The 24301-nt window shown below is 37.8% G+C and overlaps 1 protein-coding gene across 3 annotated transcripts in view; it reads right to left on the bottom strand.

The window, feature by feature from the left end:
* Positions 1 to 21974, bottom strand: part of CDK17 (cyclin dependent kinase 17) — a 144813-nt gene extending 122839 nt beyond the window's left edge. For all 3 annotated transcript variants that reach the window (XM_031939815.1, XM_031939816.1, XM_031939814.1), the window contains exon 1: positions 21762 to 21974. The gene's annotated coding sequence lies outside the window, so the exon portion shown is untranslated. The remainder of the gene's footprint in view (positions 1 to 21761) is intronic.
* Positions 21975 to 24301: the final 2327 nt, after the last annotated feature.

Below are 24301 nucleotides of genomic sequence, written 5' to 3'. Positions count from 1 at the left end.
ACCTCCTCACCACTTCCATTTCTTTCCGATTCATGCCTCCATTCCTTTAAGAGCCAGACTTCCCTAAAATTCTAGGACAATGATTAAACTGATAACTTAAAGGCAATAATGGGTAAAGGCTGCTGCTTCTGGATGGTGACAGAATAGAGAATGTCATTTATAGAAGTCCTAAGCCAGATAAAAAATCTGCTCACACTGCTCCAGAAGCTCACCGACAAGAGCAATGGAACTGGGTAAATCCTCCAAGTGATGCCTGGGTGTACTGTTGGGTTGGATCAGTCTTTTGCCAGGAGTCGATCTTCAAAGCAAAATGACCTATACCAACAGGAACAATTTGCTCACTTAGGGATTAAAAAAAAAAAAAAAAATCAAGGTAAAAAGAGAAGTTACAGTTATTGAAAGGTCAACCATTCCATCTGCCCAAACTACTAAGAGTGTGCATACTTTGTTTCAAGCCTGGGCCACTTATAAAGGGCTGAAGGGGGCAGAGATTACAAAAAACTAAAAGAAATTTGGAGGTGACCCCTCTACTTTTGAGACCACATAGATACATGATAATGAGCATCTTCTGGACAAAATTATTATTTTATCATTGTATTAGGCTGTGAAAACTTGCAAAAATTAAAGAAACGACTTTCAGGAAGATGACAAAAGAGAAGCTTCAAGGAAGATTGCCTAGTTCAGGGGTCCTCAAGCATTTTAAATAGGGGGTCAGTTCACTGTCCCTCAGACTGTTGGAGGACCAGACTATAGTAAAAACAAAAACTTTGTTTTGTGGGCCTTTAAATAAAGAAACTTCATAGCTCTGGGTGAGGGGGATAAACGTCCTCAGCTGCAGCATCTGGCCTGTGGGCCATAGTTTGAGGACCCCTGGTCTCGTTCATGCTCCTCCTAAAATTACAAAAAACAACATCCAGGCTAGAATTGGGATTTACAATTTTTTTTTTTTTATTCAAGTGAACTCTTTGGTTCAATACTTTCCATTTTTCATTTACCAGATGAGGTACCCAGCATGGAGATATGATTTTAAAGTCCAGAAACGAGGAAAAGAACTAGAAGGGAAAGAAGTCAGGCTGGTTTGGCTCCTTCAAAAAGATCTGGGTTCACCAATGAGAGAAAGGGCACAGGCCTCAAGGGGAAATATGCCATGGGGATGAGGACAAAAGGATGTTCCAGAAAGGGAAGCACCGAAAAAAAAGTTTCAGAAGTTTCCAGCAGGGAAGTCCCACAATAAAGGGACGATTTTGAAGCCCAGGCAGTCAAGAACAGGGCCAGGAGAAAAATGAAGACAGCTCAGCCTGATCCCTTCGCAAAAAAGGGAGAAAAATTAAAATCTTGTCATTACTATGTAAAACATTGTTTATTGTATCTATGACAATTTAGCATAATAGCAAAAGATAAATATTCATATTATGCTGGAATTTTAAATTCTTATTCTAAATCTGTTGCTGATATAGATTCACAACTTTAAAAATTAGAAGTTATTGATTACCAATATACCTCATATCATGTATTTTATTTTCAATCTCCTTTATACTTTAAGAAACTTAGTGAAATGTGCAAAAGCACTGTAATCTGGAAACAAGTGACATAGTTCTTAAAGGACTGTGACTTTACAGACCCTCCCAATCTGTGCATCAGCATCCAGAAAAAGATGTAAGGAGTCTGAATGCAGATCGAAGCATACCATTTCCACTTTTTTTTTTTCTGTTTTTTTCTTTCGTGTGGTTTTTCTTTTGTTCTAACTCTTCTTTCACCATATGACTAATGTGGAAATGTTTAATAATCATTATACATTTATAATCTATGTCAGATTACTATCTTGAGGGGGAGAGGAAGAAGAAAAAATTTGGAACTCAAAATCTCATAAAAATGTATGTTGAAAACTTTATATGTAATTGAAAAAAATAAAACACTATTAAGTGTGGGGAAAGGAGAGTGATAAAGAGAAACTAACTACACAATTAATGTTGCAGAGCAAGTCCATAATCACTGAACCTCCATTAATTCTTTGTACTTCTGTCTCTAAAATTTTTACTCAGTTACAATAAAGTATTTCATATGTATTCAAAAAGACAATGAAAAATCTCTGCTATTATTAAAAAAGAAGCAAATATTTTCTTTCATTGAAAGACATTTTACCCACACCATGGAAAGCAAATGAAGTGGACATAATAAATCTTCAAAATGTCCCTTTAAATTTCTGTGTTTACAAAATTATAATTTCAAAATCCAAATTTTTATCTTTATGTCAAATAAAGTGATGTGGTGTTATGTTCCATTAGAGAACTTAAAAAAAAAAAGAAAAAGCAACTTTTCCTGCAAAAGAACCAGAGATTTCCAAATATAATCTCATTTACTGCAATAATGTTCTTTAATTTTAAAAAGTAGAACTTGTTGATCTTTCCTCCAGATTAAACTGAGGTTTAATGGCACTATTTCTGTTCATGATACCCTCAGTCACTGAATAATTAAAAATATTATTAATTAATTAAAAATAGATCAAAGTCATATTGTAAAACCAAATCTATAGGACTGGTATGCATTAATTAAATCAAATCACATGTTTTTATGATTTACTGACAAATCATATGACAATGCATCACAATTGTACAATTAAAAAGCTTTCAAATGATTTGCTTTTCAAGTATGGCCCATAAATATTTAGAACAAAAGGCAGCATGGTGTGGCTAATGGACAGATATTCGTCACCAAGCATTTATTAAGCGCCTACCATATACTCAACAGGGGCCTAAGAACAGGGGAGACAAAGAGCAAAATAATTCCTTTTCTTAAAGAGCTCATAGTGTAAAGAGAGCTAGGGGTGAACTACAGAGAGAGAGAGAGAGAGATAGACCCTTAAATGATACTAACAGAGGAAACAGCAAGCAGTTTCATAAGCAGCTCTTGAGACACTGCAAAAATATTTTTTTGGATCTATACATATATATGCATATGTATTTACATATATAATGGGTATCATATTTCTCGTCTTCTCCATAGGTTGCCTGGAGGGGCTGGAAGGAGTGAAAAAATCTGGAATTGAATATTTTAAAAACAAACAAAAAAAAGTTTTCATATGGTTTCAATTAACTGTTTTCTTATTACTCCCTCAAACCTGAAGTCCTATCTCCATCACTCTGAATCAAAATTAAGTCTAATGAAGTTTAACTGAAGAAGCCTCTAGGGTAGAGGTATGTAAAAGTCATTAATTTACAAACTAAAGATAAAAGTAAATTCCAGCTCTTTTTCCTTCATTCAACTTAAGATTTTATTTATGACACAATTATACTTATTTTACTGTCAAAAACAAAACTGCTCAATTTCAAGATTTCTAGTATTTTACAAAATTCAAAAATTTAATTCTAATTCCATAACCAAGTCCCAGACTCCTTAACCAAACATTTTTATAATTGAAGGTTATAACACTGGACTATTCTCAAGTAGGATGCATTTGACAAAAATAGTTAACTTAGAGATGAAGTGACTTGCCAGGGTCAGAGGTGAGTGTCAAAGCTGAGAATTACAAATGCTGCATTCACTCACCACTACATCTCTTTTGCCTCTACTGACCATGCTCTATTTAATGATATGTTTTATCATCTTTACCTTGAACTACAAGTTCCTTTCAGCCAAACTTACCCTTCTAAAAATTAGTTGTTAATTCCCAGATTTACCCTTTTGTAAACTGTTTCCCCCTACCAAGAAATGCCTTTTCTCTCTCCACATTTTCAAATTCTAGTTCATTCTTTAATGGTAAGACAGTTCTTACTTCATATAAGTTGACCATTTCACAGACTTCTACATGAAGCAATTTTTATTTAGTGGGAATTTGCCTACAGAATTAGGAAGAGAGCAAGAAGGGGACCATGTACGCGTAGGAGGGAGCTGACACACAATTAAAGGATGAATGGGGAATTGGGAGGCAAAGAGAGAAGGCAAAGCAGAAGTAGCAACATGTGGTCCCAACCAAGAAAAAAGGGAGAGGAGACTTGTACAAATGCACTGGAACCAGACACAGACAGGAAAGGACAAGTTAACCCAAGAGAGCCAAGGAGACACACACACAACACACACACACACACACACAACACACACAACACACACACACACACACACACACACACACACAGTATCCAAGTGCAGATGCATGGACCATAGACATGCAGGTCCTATCTAAACCACGCAGGTGAGTACATGACAACAGATCTGTTCTATTTTTGCTTGGAGGGTTTTGGTTAGTTTTTTTAGGATTTTAAGAGGGGTGGAGCATGGGGGAGCAAGGTGGAGAACCAAAGCAGGAACATAGAGCACAATATGGTACAAAATCAAGTTAACATAGGTGTCTTTTGGACTTCACATTTCTTTCAGTACAGTCAAATTTGCATAAAGTGAGAACTGTCTATACAAGTTAGTCTTGAACCTATAATGACTTTCTCCCTTTCATTTAGCAGTAGAGCCTCTGTACACTGTACCACTCAATTACAAAGAAATCACTATCCTGACCCTTTGCTGGGCTACCTCTGTGATATAAATACTTCAAAGGTATGATTACTTCTCTGTACCTCATCCTAAAAAATTCTCAGAGCATCTGAGCAGTTAAAGACCTCAGGTGCTATCTAGCCTAACCCATACTATGTATGTTGATAGGCGTGTGTCAAGTATGTATGTTTACATACATTTAAGTTTCTTTCCTAATTTCCCGGTTTAATGTGAGCTTTTAATAAGAATGTCTTATTCACTGCATAATGTAAAGTAAACAAGACATAACTGATTAAAGCTACTTATAAGTACTGGATTTTCACTTTGCAATATTGTTGAGGCTAACACAAAATCTCGTTTAAAAAAGTAGAAGTTACACTAATTGCTCCAAGTTAAGGCTAATTCCCCAAACAAAAAGTGACCATCAACTTCTAGATGGGGCTGAGAATTAGACTTCATATCACCTTTTATTTTCAAATTTACATATGTTTATGAATAGACACTGTTAGATAGTATCACCTTAAACCTTCCTTGAAACTCAGCTTAAGTATACACAGTTTCATCCAAAAGAATAGAAAAAATTCAGTGAAAAGAGCAACACAATGAACTTAAATAATATTTAGGAAGATGTGCAGCAAGGAGCATTAGCTCCAGTTTCTTGGGCTAGAAATAAGAAAGGAATTCATTAAATTTGCAGAGACCAGCACACTGAAAGAGACTCCATCTTTTCAAAAAACTCTTAAAAGATCTGAAGAATAGTACAGAAGCAGTCAGACAAATTACAGATGAATTAAAAGAATGAACAAAAAACAATTGCAATTCAGATTGGGAAAAAAATATTAACTTCTGAATAAAATAATATAAATAGAAGAAAACAATACAATTGAACAGAATACAAGTTAATAATAGAGAATGACTAGTCCACAAGTTAGCAGTAGGCCATCCGTTAGTATTTTTAAAACTGAAAACTAACATGATTATGGGACTCAAAATACAAAGGATCCTCCACTATCCAGAAGCTTCATGTTGCCCTGTTTAAACAATTCACATTACAATGAAATAAATACTTCCAGTGTTTTCTAATAGACTTTATTTTAAAGCATTATATCTAGGAAAACATTAAATTCAGGAGCATTTTCAAAGTCTGTTCTATACTTAACCATCTAAACCTAATTTCAAAAGCTGAGGTCTATAAAGGTATCAATCAACAGAAAAAAATAGATGGCACTATGCTGAAGGACAACTGGAAAGTCACTCCAGTGCAGTGAAAGGAAAAATGGATTTTAGAAGGAAAAACTCTGGGGATTTAAGTCTTCTTCACAAGTACCAAGTTGACAATACATGCCTATTTTCAATACAAAGAGACCCACGGAGTGACTTGTAAGTGTTAGCCAAAACAAAAAGTTAAAGCAATTTAAATTAGGTAAAACTAAGCAGAGCAGTAAGAGTGAAAACCTGTTTTAGAACTATTTACAAAACAGCCATCTATAAAAAATAATCTCCAACATACCAAACATAACATCCCAAAAATTGCACTACGAATTGGCTATTTAGGACTTGAAACACATTTTCCCATAGAAATAATATTAGAAATAGCACTTAAATTCTCAAGCCAGATAACAAGGTTTTATAAATCCTAGATAGAGATAAACTAATATTACTTCAAGAACTCTTGATTTCAAGAATTTTCTTGATTTTGGTTCAATGAAGTCCTTTAGGATGCAGAAAATGGACTTCAAAACCTGCTGTTGCTCAACTGATAGAATTCCTTGAAACTCTACTATTCCAGTTTAAATGATAAAACATTCCTTCAAGTCTGATGTAAGCTATAAATAGGACTGTGAGGTTTACTCCTATAACTTTTGAGAATACATGGCTACTTCCATAGCATAACGAGACAACTGGGGCAAGATTTTGATGGCAGAAACTTACATGACAGACTAATAATATCAAGAGTGACTTTAAAGAAGTCAAAATCGTCCAAGAAAATTTAAAGATACATGATAATAAACATTTAATACAAAGTGAGGCTAAAGTTCTACTCTGATGCTTTATCATATATAGTGAGGTGACTGCCAATTGAGCAAATGGTGGGGCAGGTGCTACCAAATGGTAGAACATTCAAGTTCGGGCCCAACTACCTTTTCTTGTTTTTTCTCCCAACTATATAATTCACAGAATCTACTGAAGGGTAAGGGGACCGTTAGTGGAAAGAATATCCATACCACTGAAATCAGAAATTCTTCAAAACTTGAATGCAATTAAGATTTTTGTGGGTGGCTTCAAAACCTATTATCTACATGGAGGAAGAATTTTATGGAAAATATATGGAGGCAGGAATCCATACTTGCCTAGAATATACAATTAAATACACTACATAATTAAAGACAACAGTTAAAAAAAAATGATTAAAAACACAGCAAAGAAATTCAAAAAAATGGGCTGAGAAAAGGTAAAAGTCAGTAACTTGTCTTTTTTGTCAAAAATTTAAGTTTATGGACTGTCTTATTCATCTGTTTGGTGCTTATTAATGTTGGTGAAATGAATGGTGGAGTATTTGGGAAAGTATTACTTTATGCAATGGCTAATTGAATGTATTATTTCAAAAAGGAGTAGAGAATAAAAAGAGGGTCAAGAAAGGTTTACTTATGTATAACATATATGATTCATCTTGTAAATGCTATAGTTGTTCAGGTATAGCCAGAAAAAGAATACTCTCTGTGGGTCTCTTTGGGTCACTAACAGGATTCCATTTATAGCTGCATGAGCAAATTGTGGCACAGAAGACAGAGAGCCATCTTTGGAGTCAAGATAAGCCACAGAAGTCTTCCTTTTGACACTATTACTGGTTATATGACTAGAGCAAGTCAAGATCTCTCATGGCCCCAGAAATATTTCTCAACTCTAATTTTTTTTTTTTTTGACTCTTCATTAGCTTTTATTTATTTATTTTTTTTTTTTAAATTTAATAGCCTTTTATTTACAGGATATATACATGGGTAACTTTACAGCATTAACAATTGCCAAACCTCTTGTTCCAATTTTTCACCTCTTACCCCCCACCCCACCCCCTCCCCTAGATGGCAGGATGACCAGTAGATGTTAAATATATTAAAATATAACTTAGATACACAATAAGTATACATGACCAAACCGTTATTTTGCTGTACAAAAAGAATCAGACTCTGAATTATTGTACAATTAGCTTGTGAAGGAAATCAAAAATGCAGGTGTGCATAAATATAGGGATTGGGAATTCAATGTAATGGTTTTTAGTCATCTCCCAGAGTTCTTTTTCTGGGCATAGCTAGTTCAGTTCATTACTGCTCCATTAGAAATGATTTGGTTGATCTTGTTGCTGAGGATGGCCTGATCCATCAGAACTGGTCATCATCTAGTATTGTTGTTGAAGTATATAATGATCTCCTGGTCCTGCTCATTTCGCTCAGCATCAGTTCGTGTAAGTCTCTCCAGGCCTTTCTGAAATCATCCTGTTGGTCATTTCTTACAGAACAGTAATATTCCATAATTTTCATATACCACAGTTTATTCAGCCATTCTCCAACTGATGGACATCCATTCATCAACTCTAATTTTTACAAAATAGTTATAACTGTATCAGTTGGTTATGCCAAGGCACTATAATAAGTGCTGCAAAGTGAATGGGATTGACTAGATGAAGCTTTCTCAGTTTATGAAACTAGGCCTAAGTCACATGATCCCTATACCCAGAGCAGGAAGATGAGGTCTTGGGCCTCAGGTTTCAGGAAATCACATGGTCTCAGGCCCTCAGGAAGCAGACAGCATTGGTGCCCAAATGAAGGGCAAGGATGGTTACTTCCTTTTGGTCTATCCAACGAAGGGGCCTGGGTCTTTTGTTATTTAAACCTGAGAAGTCTGAAGCTGGTCAGGTTCCAGGAGCACATGGCAGGAATTGGAATGGTTCCCATATGTGTTTCTGGGGCTCTCCCTGCAGGAACTAAATAAATGCTTTCTCTCTGTGCCTGAAGATGTCTCTGATAAGTTAATTTAGAAAAGGGGGTCTAGCACCCATCCCACACAAAAGGATATTCAACTTTGCCACTGTCCTAAAAAATAAATAAATAAAATAAAATTCCGAATGACCCTGAGAAAAAGGCCAATCAAAATTAGGGCATAACTCAAACCAATGTTTAAGGCCCTTAAAAAGAATGGGTAAAACAAATACAGAACATGATTAAGAGTCACCTACACAAAGAGGCTTCATTACTGATGACAAACTAAAGAGGGAAGGGGAAACATAGTGCCATTGTCCAAAACAAACAAACAAACAAACAATATCCTTGAGTTTTCCAATCAATATGTCATTTAAAGACCAGGAAATAATCTTTCCACCATATCTTGCATCTATTAAGCCCAGTTCTGATCACCAGATTTCAAAGAGGACATTAAGAAACTGAAAAAGAAAAGAACTTTTAAAAATTGTAAATCTCCAAAAGGGGTGGGGTGGGGGAGGAACAAGTTAAAAGGTTGCCCTGAAGAAATATAATGCATATGAAAGGTTATAAAACATTCTGAGATGCTCACTGTGTCCAAGAAAGATGAACTTAAATTAAGCTAAAGGATTTTTGTTGGCTTAATATGAAGAATATATTTACTATCTTTAACAGATACAAAGGACTCTCCTTTTATAACTGAATTGAACATTTATTTACTGAACACATACTATATGCAAAGCATTTTACTAAACACCAGTGATACAGCCAGTTGCCTCTCTCTCAAAGGCTTGACATAAGGAGAAACAACATATACACAGATAAACATGTGTAAAACTTGTTTGCAGTAGCAATAAATTGGCAACAAAATGAGAGCCCATCAATTGGACTATGGGTAAACAAACTGGGGCCTCCCAGAGTCCTCACTCCCTTGTGTTTAATTATCCTGCCTCTGTCATCCCAGTCTCTCCCCTAACCTCCAGCAGCATCAAATGCCCACTGGACAGTTAGTCACCTAAAGCGCAAGAAGTACAAAACTGAACTCACAATCTTCCCTCTCACTCTTCTTCCTTATTTTCTTTTTTTTTAAGGTAGTCAACCATTCTTCCAATTTCTCAGAGTTACAGCCTAGGGATCACACTCAACTCCTCATTTTCATATTCCCTATATGGTCAATCGTTTGACAGATTTGTCATTTCCTAGTCTTTAGGACTGTACATATATACACACATAACTCTCTGAGACTTAGTTTTGATTAGATGATCTCTAAAGTCCACTATTTTGCATTTTTAAGTAAGTGCTTTAGCACAAAATGTCATGGTGATGTTGAGTGACCAAAGGTTACTAATCTTTCTCTGTGTCACTAATCAAACAGACACAGAGATTCTCTTTTCAGACATTTTCATTAACCAAGTAATAATTTATTTTCTTTAATTCTTTAAATAAAATACTTAGACAAGGAGTAATGCTATGTTTACAGAAATAAAAAAGTGAAGATGGAAAGTATGAAAATTCATTTTAATAAAATGTCAGCAATGAAAATGATTATCATAATAGATTAACTTGAACAGATACAGTGTTAGTAAGTCTCACATTTAAATCACACCCACTATAGCAGAGGTATAATTTTTAAAAGGTTAGCTACTCTATAAAGACAGTCTTTTAAAAAACAAGGACCATAAACTAGGTTCTGTACTTAATTACTATAATTCAATTTAAAAAAAAAAAAGTGGATTGCCTGTATACATAGACACATACACCCCCCCCACATATACACCAATATTGCATGAGAAGGCATTGTTCTACTCTTACAAAGTTCAATTATGCCGTTAACTTCAAGGAGTGTCTATTTAAGTAGTATAGCTGTAGAACTAGATTTGGATAGTCATTCGAATTTTACTGCTGACACTGAATGATTCATTCCAGCTCTCAGAATTCTGTTGCTCTTCTAACTGGATATTTACAGCTTAATACCAATTCTTTTCTAAAGGATTCAAAATACTCAAGACATTTGAAATCTACCTCTCATTCATCTATTTCTCTCTAAATCAAGGACTACTCTCTAGTCATTTTGTATATAAGATGCTCTAAAAGTCTTAGTGTGGTTTTAAGCTATTAGAGCTCCATGAAGGCAAGGAATTTGTCTTATCTAAAACTTTTGTTTCATCAGACACCCAAGGATATTCTATATCAATATCCCCAGGGATAAAACCAATCCAACTCCTAGCTAAGCTTCAGGGTTCTCCTCCTCTTCTCTGACATCTTTCCCTACCCACTAAAAGCTTCAAAAGCCCTTCTAACACTGACATCACTTCTAGTATACACTGTACAATTCTGCAAATAATTAATATACAATTAAACTGCAGCTACCTGAAATCCCCAAGGAATAGGTTTCTCCATTAAAGTACTGCAGGTAACTGAGTTGTTTATCACTTTAAGCAACAATTTTTATTTTAACTATTTTGGAAAGACATGTATTAGTCAATCAAGCAATAAGCATTTATTAAGAGCTTTTTTATGTCAGCACTTATGTTAAGTCTACTACTATGGCAAACAATTCTTTAATTTTATTTTTGGTGGTGGTGGTTGTTTTTGCAAAGGTTACTGGAAGTAACAGAAAAAAAAAAAAAAAAAAAAACACTAAAAGAGTTGGTGCCCAAGGGAAATAAAGAGCTGTTCTTAATGTATGCAAGGCCCCAGCCCAAAGGAACATCATCAAACATAAGATGAGCCACCACTGCCCAAGATGTCATACTGTGAATTCTCTACATTATTCCAATCTACTAAACACATCTAAACCATATCATTTTGTTAATATTTGGGGCAAATGAAGCATAAAAGGATGAGGAGCTTTCCTATGAGCAAGTCTCACCAGTTTTAGTATGGCTTTTTTATATCTGTTTTGTCAGTTGAGAGTCTTGTTTCCTTTTCTGGTTTTTGGCTACATTCCACACAGGTGAGACCGTCAGACTGACAAGTTGTAAACGGATGAAATCTATTGTTATTTCACATTACAAAGAGTAGGCTTCTAGATAACAAAAATCATATGTTCTTTTATCAACATTGTAGGGAAACAAAATGCTGAGTGCATGGAGCTACTTAAGAAGTAATTACTGTGGGGCAGCTAAAGGGCACAGTGGATAGAGCACCAATTCTGAAATCAGGAGGATCTGAGTTAAAACCCCGCTTCAGACACACTTAACCTGTCCTAATTGTGTGATCTTAGGCAAGTCACTTAATCCCAACTGCCTTGCCAAAAATAAAAATAAAAAACCAATTACTGATTAAGTAGACCCTTTCTCAAGTCATTATAAACCTCCCCCACCTAAAAAAAGGATACAAAGGATAATCTCTTAAAATTTAAAAAATGCTTTGGATGTTTGAAAGCAAAGCCTTCTTTGAAGAATCCAAAAATCTATTTTAATACTTAAGTCCAGTAAGAAAAAAAAAAAAAAAAAAATATATATATATATATATATATCCTCTAGACAGTGTAGATGCTAGGAAATCTATAATGTACATGCTATCATTTTAATTAGTTTGGAAGATCGGGAATGATAATGTTTTTGGATGACATTATTATTTGGGCATTTCCTACAAATAATGGCATAAAAATTAACTTTAATAACACTGTCACTTGGCATGGTTATTCAAGTGGTATTCTTTGACACCTCAGTGTGTGTTGATTTTGCCACATGGAAATAACATTTAATGATAAAGATTGCAATCTATTCTATACTATCCATTCTGAGCCTTCAATACTGTCCATATCCTCTTATGAATCATCTATGACACACACACACATATACACACCTTTGTGTATAAGTACCCAAACACACACACACACACACACACACACACACACACACACACATCTATTCACCCCTCATTTGGGAACAAAAGGGAGTCCAAAAATGATGCAAGACCAGAAGTCTTCCTTCAGTTCATTCAAATCCATATTGCCAACCCAGCTTTCAAGGAGGGAGGGGAAAAAAGAGGGAGAGACTCCTCCATATCATAATGAAGTCATCCATTTCAATAAATGTTCCCTTATATATCTTCTTTATACCATTATAAACTCCATGAGGCCCCTGGCACTAGTGTTAAATAAATATCCTATTTCCTCCACCACCAAAGCACAGTACTCTACTGAATGGATTTTATATAGTATAATTACTGAGTATTTATTATCTTAAGGAATTTATCATAAAACTTAGGATTAACTCAATTTTTAAAACTTAATATTTATACATATATTCATAAAAAAATAAAGCAAAAAAATTGGAATTTTAACCAGGACCTCCATTTTAGCTTATTACACAATACAATGTATACTAATGTTTAAAAATTGCACTTTAAGCATCAAATTTCAAGACATTACCTGTGGAGTGATTGAAAGATCAAAAATAAGTATGACTACTACTTTCACCTCCTCCCAACAAGAAAAGTAAAAGCACATTCACCAATAGGCACAACATTTCAACATACCTATTATAAAGGGGACCTTCAACCAGTATAGAATGATCTTAACAAAGACAACTCAGAATCATGGAAATTTAAGGACTGGAAGGGAGCTTAAATTTTTACTTGGCAGTCTGCAAAATCTGCTGTGGCCCTTCTCTTTTCTCTGAGATGTGCTAGACCTTCCAGTGGGACACCTAGGTGCAGCATTTGAGTGATCTCTTCACGTGTTCTGGGACATTCCTACAAGTCATTATCTTTCCCTTAATCTCCCCAAATGCAACAAAGTGAAAATTTCCCTTACCCTCATAAAAAGGAAAGAGAAAATCCATTCTGATGCTAAAGTACAGTATGGTTTAAACACACACACACACACACAAATTTTGCAGTTTAAGGACCCCAGTTTCCTCTTTATAAACAATGATCTATACAGGGGTCCTCAAACTATGGCCGCGGACCAGATGCAGCAGCTGAGGACGTTTATCCCCCTCATCCAGGGTTTCTTTATTTAAAGGCCCACAAAACAAAGTTTTTGTTTTTACTATAGTCCGGCCCTCCAACAGTCTAAAAGACAGTGAACTGGGCCCCTATTTAAAAAGTTTGAGGACCTCTGATATACAGATGATCTCTACATCTTGTGATTCTGTTTTGTCCACTTAGTATTTTATAACAAATACTTTGTGGGAAACTACTTTTGTGAATAGAAATTTCCAGAGGGGGAAAAAAAGCTTAATAAGCATTTTCCATTTTAGTTTTGAAAGAAAAATAAAATGCAAATTTAGTAGACCGAATGCAACATTTGGTACTGCCCTCCAAAAGAACAATTCAAGCCATTTTATCACCTCCTTATCCTGGACACTCCTATCCCTGATTTCCCAGAATTCCTCCAGAAGATCCACCCAATATACTAGGGACCTTCCCTTGACAATGCATGGACACCAAGACAGCTGGCAGGTCACCCGTGAATAACCTACTACTTACTAACTCTTGCATTTTACAGATTATTTCTTGTGCCCACTTCTTGTGAGCCATCTCTTATGACTAATATGCCACTACCTACTGGCAGAGAGATGCACTTATGACTCCTGAGGTAACTTCAACTTTAGCTCTTTAGCCCAAGATTGCTAGCTTCATAGACAACACACTATTAGGGCCTGGAGGAATGAGTGGTTCAGGGAGAAGCTTAGAGCCATCAGGAAGACTGAGAAGTTTCTCCAAGGTCATTCAACTGGTATCCTATAGCTTCAGGGTAACTACCATCCATCTACAGGATCTGTCCAAGATCTATGTTCTGAGAAGCCATCTGTGTCCAACTGGTCATTCAATTCAATAAGTACTGAACAAGTACCTGCTGTTGCAAGGCTTTTAGAGACTGGGCATACAAAGGAAAAAATAAAACAGCCCCTGCCCTCAATGAGCTTACTCTATCTATATTAGGATAATACAATAAGGACACATAAAATAACTAAGGGGTTCAGTGACCGCTTGCTACTTGGGGGACACATGAAAGCAGGAAGAAGCATGCCTACAAGGACTCAAAGGAAACTACAGTTTCTTGGAGTTGGGAATGAAGAAGGTGCTTATTCCAAGAATGAGAGACAATCTAGGTAAAGGCATGGAGACAAGAGATAGCAAGCTAGGGAGATTGGGAACAGGGAGCAGGTCAATTGGGCTGGAAGAAATGAATGATGTAAAGAGGAACAGGAAATGCCTACAAAAGCAGGTCAAAGAGATACCAGACTAAGAGTATTTTATCCTAAAAGCATTGAAGACATTTTAAAACAAGAAAATAGCAAAAACAAAACATCAAGGCCGTGTCTTAGGAATATTAAAAATCTGCCAAATGTATGGATGATAGATTTGAAAGGGAGGCAAATGTAAGCAGGGAGACCTGAATAGTTGAACCAAACTCGGAGATTATGGATCTAAGTTAGGAGACTCTGCAAGTACTTGACCTTAATGTCACCAGCCCAAGTAGTCTTGCAAACAAGACTACTAGGAGGACCTCATCATCTACATCCCTCAAAGCTCTGACTGACACCTTGGGTGAACACAACTTTTATGATTCAGCCTATTATTTTTAACCCAAAGATCAAAGCTCTTTCTACTATTATATTTTTCTTTTCTTACTTTTTTCTTCTTTTTCTTTTTTTTTTTTTTTTTGCTAAGGCAATTGGGGTTAAGTGACTTGCCCAGGGTCACACAGCTAAGAGGTGTTAAGTGTCTGAGGCCACATTTGAACTTGGGTCCTCCTGATTTCAGAGACTGATGCTCTATCCCCTGCACCACACCTAGTTGTCCCTGCTGTTATATTTTTCAAGGAATTGGATATGATTAATAATGAAAAAATGATAAGCATGATAAAAAAATAAAAGCAACTAAGGTTGCTTGTTTTTAATCTTCTAAGCTATGTCATAATCATCAAGTTAAAATGTACCTTGATATAAACTTTTATTACATTCCTTATTATCAAAAGCTATTTGAAATGCAGAGAGGGGTTTTAGTTATTTCTGCATTTTGATAATATGGAATGTAATAAAAGTTATATCAAGGTACATTTTAACTTAATTTTTTTCCTTTTCCTATCTGAGAGGAGTTTTAGTTATCTAAAACTCCTCTCCATTAGATAGGAAAAGAAAAAAATCCATATTTCATCTTCAAGTTTAATAGAAAATATTTACAAGTCAGCAATATCTCCATTAACCAAGTTACAAACATAGAAACACAGATGTGTTGCTGCTGCTACTGCTGCAGCTAAACTGAACACTAGGGCCTCCATCAGTAATTACCTACCAAGCTTTAGGAATCTGGAAGGCAAGTCTTATACATATTCATTATTACTACCCAATAACAAAGAAAATGCTTTAGTCGAGAAGAAAAATAGTGTAATGATCTGAGAATTAAATGCTAAACACACATAAGTAGCATTTCATCATCACTTTCACTAGCCATCTAGTTTGTGGTTCTACTGAAGCGTTTACTCTTCATAATAAAATGTTTATTTTTTCCTGATAATACACTCAAGTTACCAAGATGGAAAGAAGAAAAAAATTGGAAAAAGAAGGCAAAATAAGAAAGCCCAGAGAGAGAAAAGAAGCTTGTTCCTAAATGCCATCAACTGTCCACAGCAGGGGAGCATTAATATTTCAAAACTAAAATATCATTCCAATAAACAGTGATGAAGCATCTATGAATATACAAGGCGTACAGCAAGAAGGTTTTTAAGCTGCAGCACAAAGAAAATGAAAATTCCTCTTTTCCCTTTTATTTTCAAGAACATATTTTAAAAGCTAATCGTTTTAACAAAGCTCAGGATTCTAAATCTTTCCAAAACAAATCTTATTTTATTCAACAGCAAAACACAGTTTGTCAGGCTGGATTGTTTAAAATACCTGACTAAATCTTGGGACATTAGGTTCTTTTTAGTAATAGGCAATTTAAGAAATTAGCATGTCTTTAATTCTGATGATCCTTCAAAAAAAGGAGAAAAAACTGTGTTCTAATCTCCCTAACTACTACCTTTCAATACACACATACAAGTTGCCCTGAACATTAACATGTCCTAATCTGTCATATTAATACAGACCTTAAAACTGGGAAGGAGGTAGGAAAGGGGAATTATAAAATGCAAAAAGAAATTCTTAGCTTGAGAAAAATCAGTTAACAGATTCCCCCAGGCTAAAACATAAGCCAATTTTTTTTGACTAGGTTTCTGAAAGACTCAATTTCTTAAATGCAAGTTACATAACATAAACGTTTTCATATTAATGTCAACAACACAGTAGCTTCTGTACTTCAAACGGGTCTATTCAGAGTTTTTAGAATGTCTTATCTTTCCACTTATATTTAGGAAATCAAGATATTAATACTTTTACCTTATGAAATACCCTGGAGTTTCAAGAATAAAGTTATAAACTAAAAATGTAGGTCTTTACTATTTAAAGGGACATTTGGCAAGCTAATGGTAAGGCTTTTTGTATACCATTCATTTTAACAAAATCCTTTCTAAAAGGGAAAACTGATTCTTCAACACAAAATCTCTTCCACAAATTCATTCATATTTTCTTTGTATCTTTTGGCAAATTAGGCCTATTGATTTCAAAATATGTAAACGTTGCAAATCATTGATAAAACAAGAAAAGCAGCATCTCTGCCTTAAAATCTTATCTTTAGACCATTAAATAAGCACAGAACAAAACTGGTGTCAATTTACCTTTAAAAAAAAAAACTACTTAATTTAATCTGAATTCCAGTTTTCCTGAAGGTTTTATCCTACAAAAAAAGAATAAAAGTCTTTTAACATTCTATTTAAATTTTCCTCCTACCTGATGAGCACCAGCATTTTCTCATTAAATGAAGCAATGTTGCTGTCAGTAAGAGACTTGGCTGCCTTCAGAAATATCTAAGATTCAATATAAGCAGTACCACCTCTGCACCTTGTAAAATTATTTGAATAAAGTGTTTCATATAGCAAAGCTGAAGATGTATGTTCAGAGGCACTAAAAGACATATGGCTGATTTAGGACAAGAGGTTAGTAAACATTTTTTCCTGAATGAAGATCTCAAGGCCAGAAGAGATAAACAATTGTTCAAGAGATTACAGGGATCTCTGCTGGCACTGGAGACTGAACTCTGTTGCTTTGCCCATACTCACATCTGAGTCAAAGTCCTAGGTGGCAGTCCCATGGCAAGGAGGAACACTAGTACTTGCTTGCAACCACAGTGGATCAGGGACTTTCAGCAGAGTTCCAGGAAACAAGAGAGAATTTGGGGTCCCTGACAGACCAGACGATACGCCAGCAGGAATACAAACACCTCTACCTGATAGCTGTCTAGCTGATCATACCAGCTTAGAAAAACTGAAAACTTTCAGGTCCCTAAAAATTTCTCTAAAAACTGCTACACAAAATCTCTGAAATTTGCAACAGTGCACTTTCCACCTTGGAAGCGGAGCCCTAGTTTAACAAAGAGTTAAATGTCAATATTTCAGCTGGGCAAATGAACAAACAGGAAAGTCAAAACATACACTCACAAGAAGAGAAATGGAGGTTCCAACATACAGGTCTCCAAGAAAAATATGAATTGCTTTCAGAACAAAGAAGAGTTCGAAACTGATTCTGAAAATCAAGTAAGAGAAATAAAAGAAAAATTGGGAAGAGAATTGAGAGTGATGCAAAAAAAAAAAAAATCATGAAAAAACAACTTGGTAAAGACACAAAAAATACTGAAAAAAATAACACTGAAAAACAGTCTAGGCCAAATGGTAAGAGAGGTACCAAAACAAAACAAAACAAAACAAAACAAAAAAAAAAAACAACAACAAGGAGAATGCTTTGAAAAGCAGAATTGCCCAAATGGAAAAGGAGGTACCAAAAATTCACTGAAGAAAATAATTCCTTTAAAAAATTTTTTTTAAAAAGGTATTAATCAAGAAAAAAATACAACCAAACAATTAAAAAATAGAAGACAACTTGAAATCTCAATGGAAAAACAAGTAACCGGAAAACATAAGGGAGAGATAATTTAAAAATTAATGGACTAACTGAAAGCCATGAACAAAAAAAAGAGCCCAAGAATATCATCTTTCAAGAAATTACCAAGGAAAACTGACCTAATATTCTAGAACCAAAGAATAAAATAAAAATTGAAAGCATTGACTCACATCACCTCCTGAAAAGAGATGGCAAAACGAAAACTCCCAGGAATATTACAGCCAAATTCCAGAGCTCCCAGGTCAAGGAGAAAAGATTACAAGCAGCCAGAAAGAAAACAATTCAAACATCGTGAAGCCGCAGTCAGGGTAACACAAGATTTAGCAGCTTCTACTTTAAGGGATCTGAGGGCTTTAGAACATGATACTCTGGTGGGCAAAGTAATTAGGATTACAGCAAAGAATCACCTACCCAGCAAAACTGAATATAATCCTTGGGAGGGGGGAGGGGTAGAAAAATGGACAGTCAATGAAATAGAAACATTCTTAATAAAAAGACTAGAGCTGAATAGAAAATTTGACTCTCAAATACAAGACTCAAAAGACACAGAGGTAAACGGGAATGAAAAAGTCATGAGACTTAAGGTTAACTGTTTACATTTCTACATGGGAAGTTGATATTTGTAACTTATAAAAAACTTTCTCATTATTGGGCAGTTGGAGGATAAACTTTTGTGGGCTGAGCACAATCGGAAGCAAAACACTTTTGAGGAGGGATAAGGTGAAAGAAGAGAAAGAATAGAATAAATGGGAGGGTAGGGGAGAAATGCATTTAGCAACCAAAACTGAAAAAATATCTGAAGCAAGTTTCCCTAATAAATGCCTCATTTCTCAAATATATATAGTGAACTGAGCCAAATATATTAAAATAGGCATCATTTCCCAAATGATGATCAAGAGATATAAACAGTTTTCAGATGAAGTGAAGAAAAAGTTATGTATAGCCATGAAAAGATGCTCTAAATCACTACTGATTGGAGGAATGCAAATTTGAAACAATTCTGAGGCACTACCTAACACCTATTACATTGGCTAATAAAAACAGGAGAATGACATGTCAGGGGGATGTGGGGAAAATGAGACATAAACGCATTGTTGGTGGAGCTGTGGGCTTATTCAACCATTCTTTAGAGCAATTTGGAGATATGCCCCAAGAGCTATAAAACTATGCATATCCTTTGTGCAGAGCAGTGCCACCACTAGCTCTGCATACAAGAAGAGATTAAAAACCAAAGGGAAAAAAGGACCTATACATACAGAAATATTTATAGCAGCTCTTTTCTGGTAGCAGGGAAACTGGAAATTGGGGGCATGCCCTCAATTGGAGAACAGCTAAACAAATTGTGTTGTGTGATTGTGATAGAATACTATTGTGTTAAAAGATACGATGAGCAGGATGCTCTCAGAAAACCCTGGACTTAACGTGGGCTAATACAAAATGAAATGTACTATGTGCAAAGTAACAGCAATATTATAAGATGATCAGCTGTGAATGACTTAAGCTATTCTCAGCAATATGATCCAAAGCAACTCTGAAGGATTTATAAAAAAATGCTATCCATCCCCAAAGAAAGAACTGATGGTATCTGAATACCAATTGAAGCATACTATTACTTTAAACTTTATTTTTCTTGTTTTTTTTTCTTTTGGTCTGTATCTTCTTTCACAATATGACTAATATGGCAGTTATGTTTTGCTTATGTCCGCTCTACAACCTATATCGAGTCCATGTGATATCACAGACCTCAAAAAGGAAGAGGTGGGAGGAGGAGAGAAGAGTTCACAGCATTTCGGGGTCAGTACAAGCACAAGCATCCTGTCTGTCATTAACTAACCTAAAGCTCTGGAGGCAAAAATTCTGTTCATCCAAGGAGTGGGTGAGAACAGAAATAGGAAGAAGGAAAAAAAAGAGGAAAAGTCCAGATGAGAACGAATGTGTCAGTGCGTGGGAGGGTAAAGAGGAAATATAGAGCTTTTATAAAACACTGGCGCTTAAAAAATAAAAAGTAACGGCAGCAGATCTGGATGTTCCGGCACCACATGGCTCTCTTCCTCCGCAGTTTCTTAGGTGTCCCTCAGCCTCCTCCTGCCTGGGCCAGGGCCCAGAGCCCACGGGTGGCCTTCAGCTTTGTCTGGGTCCTTCCTCCTCCTTCCCCACCTTCTCCTGTCTCCCAAGAGCTGGAAGCGCACTCCCCTCCACCCCCTTTCCTCCTCCGGAGACCAGGGAGCTCTCGGGTCCCCAGGGGCCGGCGCTGCCACTTCCTTTCTTCCCCTGCCTCCGCCTCGGCCCAGCCGCCCCCTCCTCCACCTCCTCTGGGAGGCCAGCGATAGCGGGCTGGGGGCCTCTCCAGCCCCTCCTCCGCCCCACCGGGGGGACACCTCCCCACGTCCCCGGGGGGGGGGGGGAGGGGGGAGACGGAAGAAGGAAGAGGAGGTGGCAGCCGCAGGGGTAGGGGAGGCAAGGCAAGGAAGGACGTTAGGAACCGGCACTTAAGAGTGGGGACCTGAGGGATCATCTGGTCCAAACCTCTCATTTTATAGAGGAAACTGAGGCGGGGGAGGGAGAACGGGGCCAGGAAAAGTGACAGGGAAAGAGAGAGAGAAGGAAAGGGCCCGGGAAAAGGAAACGGACAGGAGAAACAAGGAAGGGACTGGAAAGGGAAACGCGGAAAAGAAATGGAAAGGGTCAGACAGAGAAGAGAAAGAAAGGGAAAGACTGCCAGTGGGGAAGGGAAAGGGGGTAAGAAAGGGAACGGAAAGGGGCAAAAAAGGGAAGGCAAAAACAAGACCCAGGCAAAGGGAAGGGAAAGGGACAAAAGAGGGAAGAACAGGGACAAGACAGAGAAGGAAAGGGAAAGGAAAAGATGAGACCCAGAGGAAGGGAAGGCAAAGGGACACGACAGGGAGAGGAAGGAGAAAAAAGGAAAGGTCGGAAAAGACAGGCAGAGATAGAGAAGGGAAGGGAAAGAAAGAGGGACGAGACAGGAAAGAAAAGAAAGGGAAAAGAAAAAGGACAAGACAAGAGCTAGGCGAAGGGAAAAGAAGGAAATGGGAAGAAAGAGAGCCAAGGCAAGGGCAAGACCAGACCCCTGGAGAACAGGGCAGGACGGCAAGGAGGAGAAAGAAAACGGCCCCGAGTCCGGGGCCCGACCGGACAGACCGAGGAGCCGACAGACAGGCGGCCGCCCCGGCTCCACCCCGCCCCCGCCCCCGGAAATGCCGGGTGGCCGCCCGGCTGCGGATCCTGCTCGGAGCGGCGGCGGCGGCGGCGGCGAACAAAAAGAGGCGAGCCCGCGGGCCTGCGGCCCCAGCCCCGGCACTGCCTCCCGAGGCCGCGCGGACCTCCTACTTACCAGCCGAGCCCGGGCGCTGGAGACAGGAAGGGGGGCGGGCGGCCCCGACGGCTGTCCGGGCTCTCCGGCGGGGGCGGCCTCGGCCCCCGAGTCACGCCGAGCGGAGCCCCCGGCCCAACATGGCCCCAGGGCGGCCGAGAGCGGCCGGGCGGCGGGCAACGGCTGCGGCGGCGGGCTGGGCTCGGGTGCCGAGCAGCGCGGGCGCGGCTCCGGCGGCTCCGGCGGGCGGCGTCAGCTCCGGGCTGCGCTCCGGCCCCGCGTCGTGGGCCGCGTTCGCACTGCGCCGACCGACGGACCGACGCCTCCGCCTGCTCCCCCCGCCCGGCGCGAGGGCGGGGAGCGTGGGGGGGGGCGGGGGAGGAGGGAAACGAACCAACCAGCTGCCGCGGCCTCGGGAGCCCAAGCGGGACAGCCGCGACCAGCGCGACCCCTAGCGGCCGCGGCCTTGGAGCAGGAGGGAGGGGCGGGGCGGTCTCCAGGGAGACGGGCGCGCCCCGCCCCCAGCGCCGCATTTGCTGCCGGCTCCAGCGAGATCTCGGTACACTCCGGCCAGGAGAGCTCCCGGGGTTGCGGAGCCCGCCCCGCCCCCCTTACAGATCGGAACCGGCGTCCGGGCCCGGGAGGGAACCAGTTTCTAATAAAACGCACGAGGCCCCAATCGCTCATTCTACAGACGGGGAAACCGGAACTTAAAGAAGTTAGGTTGTGCAGGGTCTTGGGGCTGGCAGGGTCTCCATCCAGCAGCCGGATGACACAAACCCTTCATTTTACAGGGTGGGAAACTGAGGCCGAGGGAAGTTACGCGGCTTCTCGCAAAGGGGTCACAGGATGTTCATCGGAAAGCCGGCAGGGTCTCCAAAGGCCGTAACGTGACCGAGAAAATTACAGATTGGGGAACCGGGGCTCAGAGAAGTTAAATGACCGTCTATAGGGGTCCCAGAATTGTAATCTTAAAACTGGTAGGATGGAGGCCATAGAGTTCAACCCTTTCATTTACAATTGGTGAGGCGAAGTGGCCCAAGGCCCTAGAAGCATTTCGGCTAAAACCCACAGGCTCTGCCTCCAAATCTAGGGCCCCTTTTACTGACCAACACGGGCTCCCAGTGGGGAAGAGGTTTTCCTTGTTGGGAGCAAAGCCTCTGGGTTGGGCTGATGGAAAAAGCACTCCCAGAATATTCATTTATGCTAATTAACAACAAGCCTTTATTAATATTCACATAATAAGTAGCTCATACTTGCTGTATGACCCTGAACAAATGCCACAAAACTCCCAATTCTCTAGGAAACTCTCAACACTCTAAAGTGGAGATAATGTGCCCGCCTCACCAATGATTTAGTCCCTGTGCCTATACAATATCAACTATCAATCAGCGTGCATTAATTAAGCACTTCGTAAGCACCTTAGGGTGCCTGTGTGACTGACATGATCCCTGATGTTCAGGGACTAACAAGTCTCAGACTCATTCTGCCATAGATACAGAGCTGGAAAGGACCTCAGATGTGGAAAGGACCACATTTTACACAGCTGGAAATTGAGGTGCAGAGAATATTAGTGATTTGTTCCAATTGCAGCAGATTGTCAGTGCTAGAACCAGACTCCAAGTTGAGAACTACCCAGATCCTAATCGCTAGAAGGTTTTTACTGCTATGCTCCAAATCAGTTTTAACTGTAGTTGATAAATACTTGTTGGATGATCGGAAGGACAGAAAATATGGTAGAGAAAATCAATAGATTTGACATCAGAAGGCCTGTTCTATCCACTTTTGCATGTCATTTTTTTTAATAACTTTATGTGGGTTTTTATTTTATTTTATTTTTTAAATTATTAATTTATGTCATTATATATTATTAATTGTATTAATTGATAATTAATTAAATTATTAATTTATATTAATATATTATTAATTAATAAAATTACTAATTTATATTATTAATTCTATTGATTAATAATTAGTCAAATTATTAATTTATATTATTCATTAATAATTAATTAAATTATTAATTTATATAATTGATTATATCAATTGATAATTAATTAAATTATTAATTTTATTGACAGAACCCATGCCAGGGTATATTATTTATTATATATTATTAATTATATTAATTAATAATTAATTAAATTATTAATTTTCTCGACAGAACCTATGCCAGTGCATATTATTTATTATATATTATTAATTATATTAATTAATAATTAATTAAATTATTAATTTTATTGAAAGAACCTATGCCAGGGTATATTATTTATTTTATATTATTAATTATATTAATTAATAATTAATTAAATTATTAATTTTATTGACAGAACCTATGACAGGGTATATTATTTATTATATATTATTAATTATATTAATTAATAATTAATTAAATTATTAATTTTATTGACAGAACCTATGCCAGGGCAATTTTTTACAACATTATCCCTTGCACTCACTTCTCTTCCGATTTTTCCCCTCCCTCCCTCCACCCTCTCCCCAAAGACGGCAAGCAGTCCTATACATGTTAAATAGATTACAGTAGATCTTGGATACAATAT

This window comes from Sarcophilus harrisii, chromosome 5 (genome assembly GCF_902635505.1).
Source record: "Sarcophilus harrisii chromosome 5, mSarHar1.11, whole genome shotgun sequence".
Lineage (NCBI taxonomy): Eukaryota > Metazoa > Chordata > Mammalia > Dasyuromorphia > Dasyuridae > Sarcophilus > Sarcophilus harrisii.
This window is presented reverse-complemented; position numbering and strand designations above follow the sequence as displayed.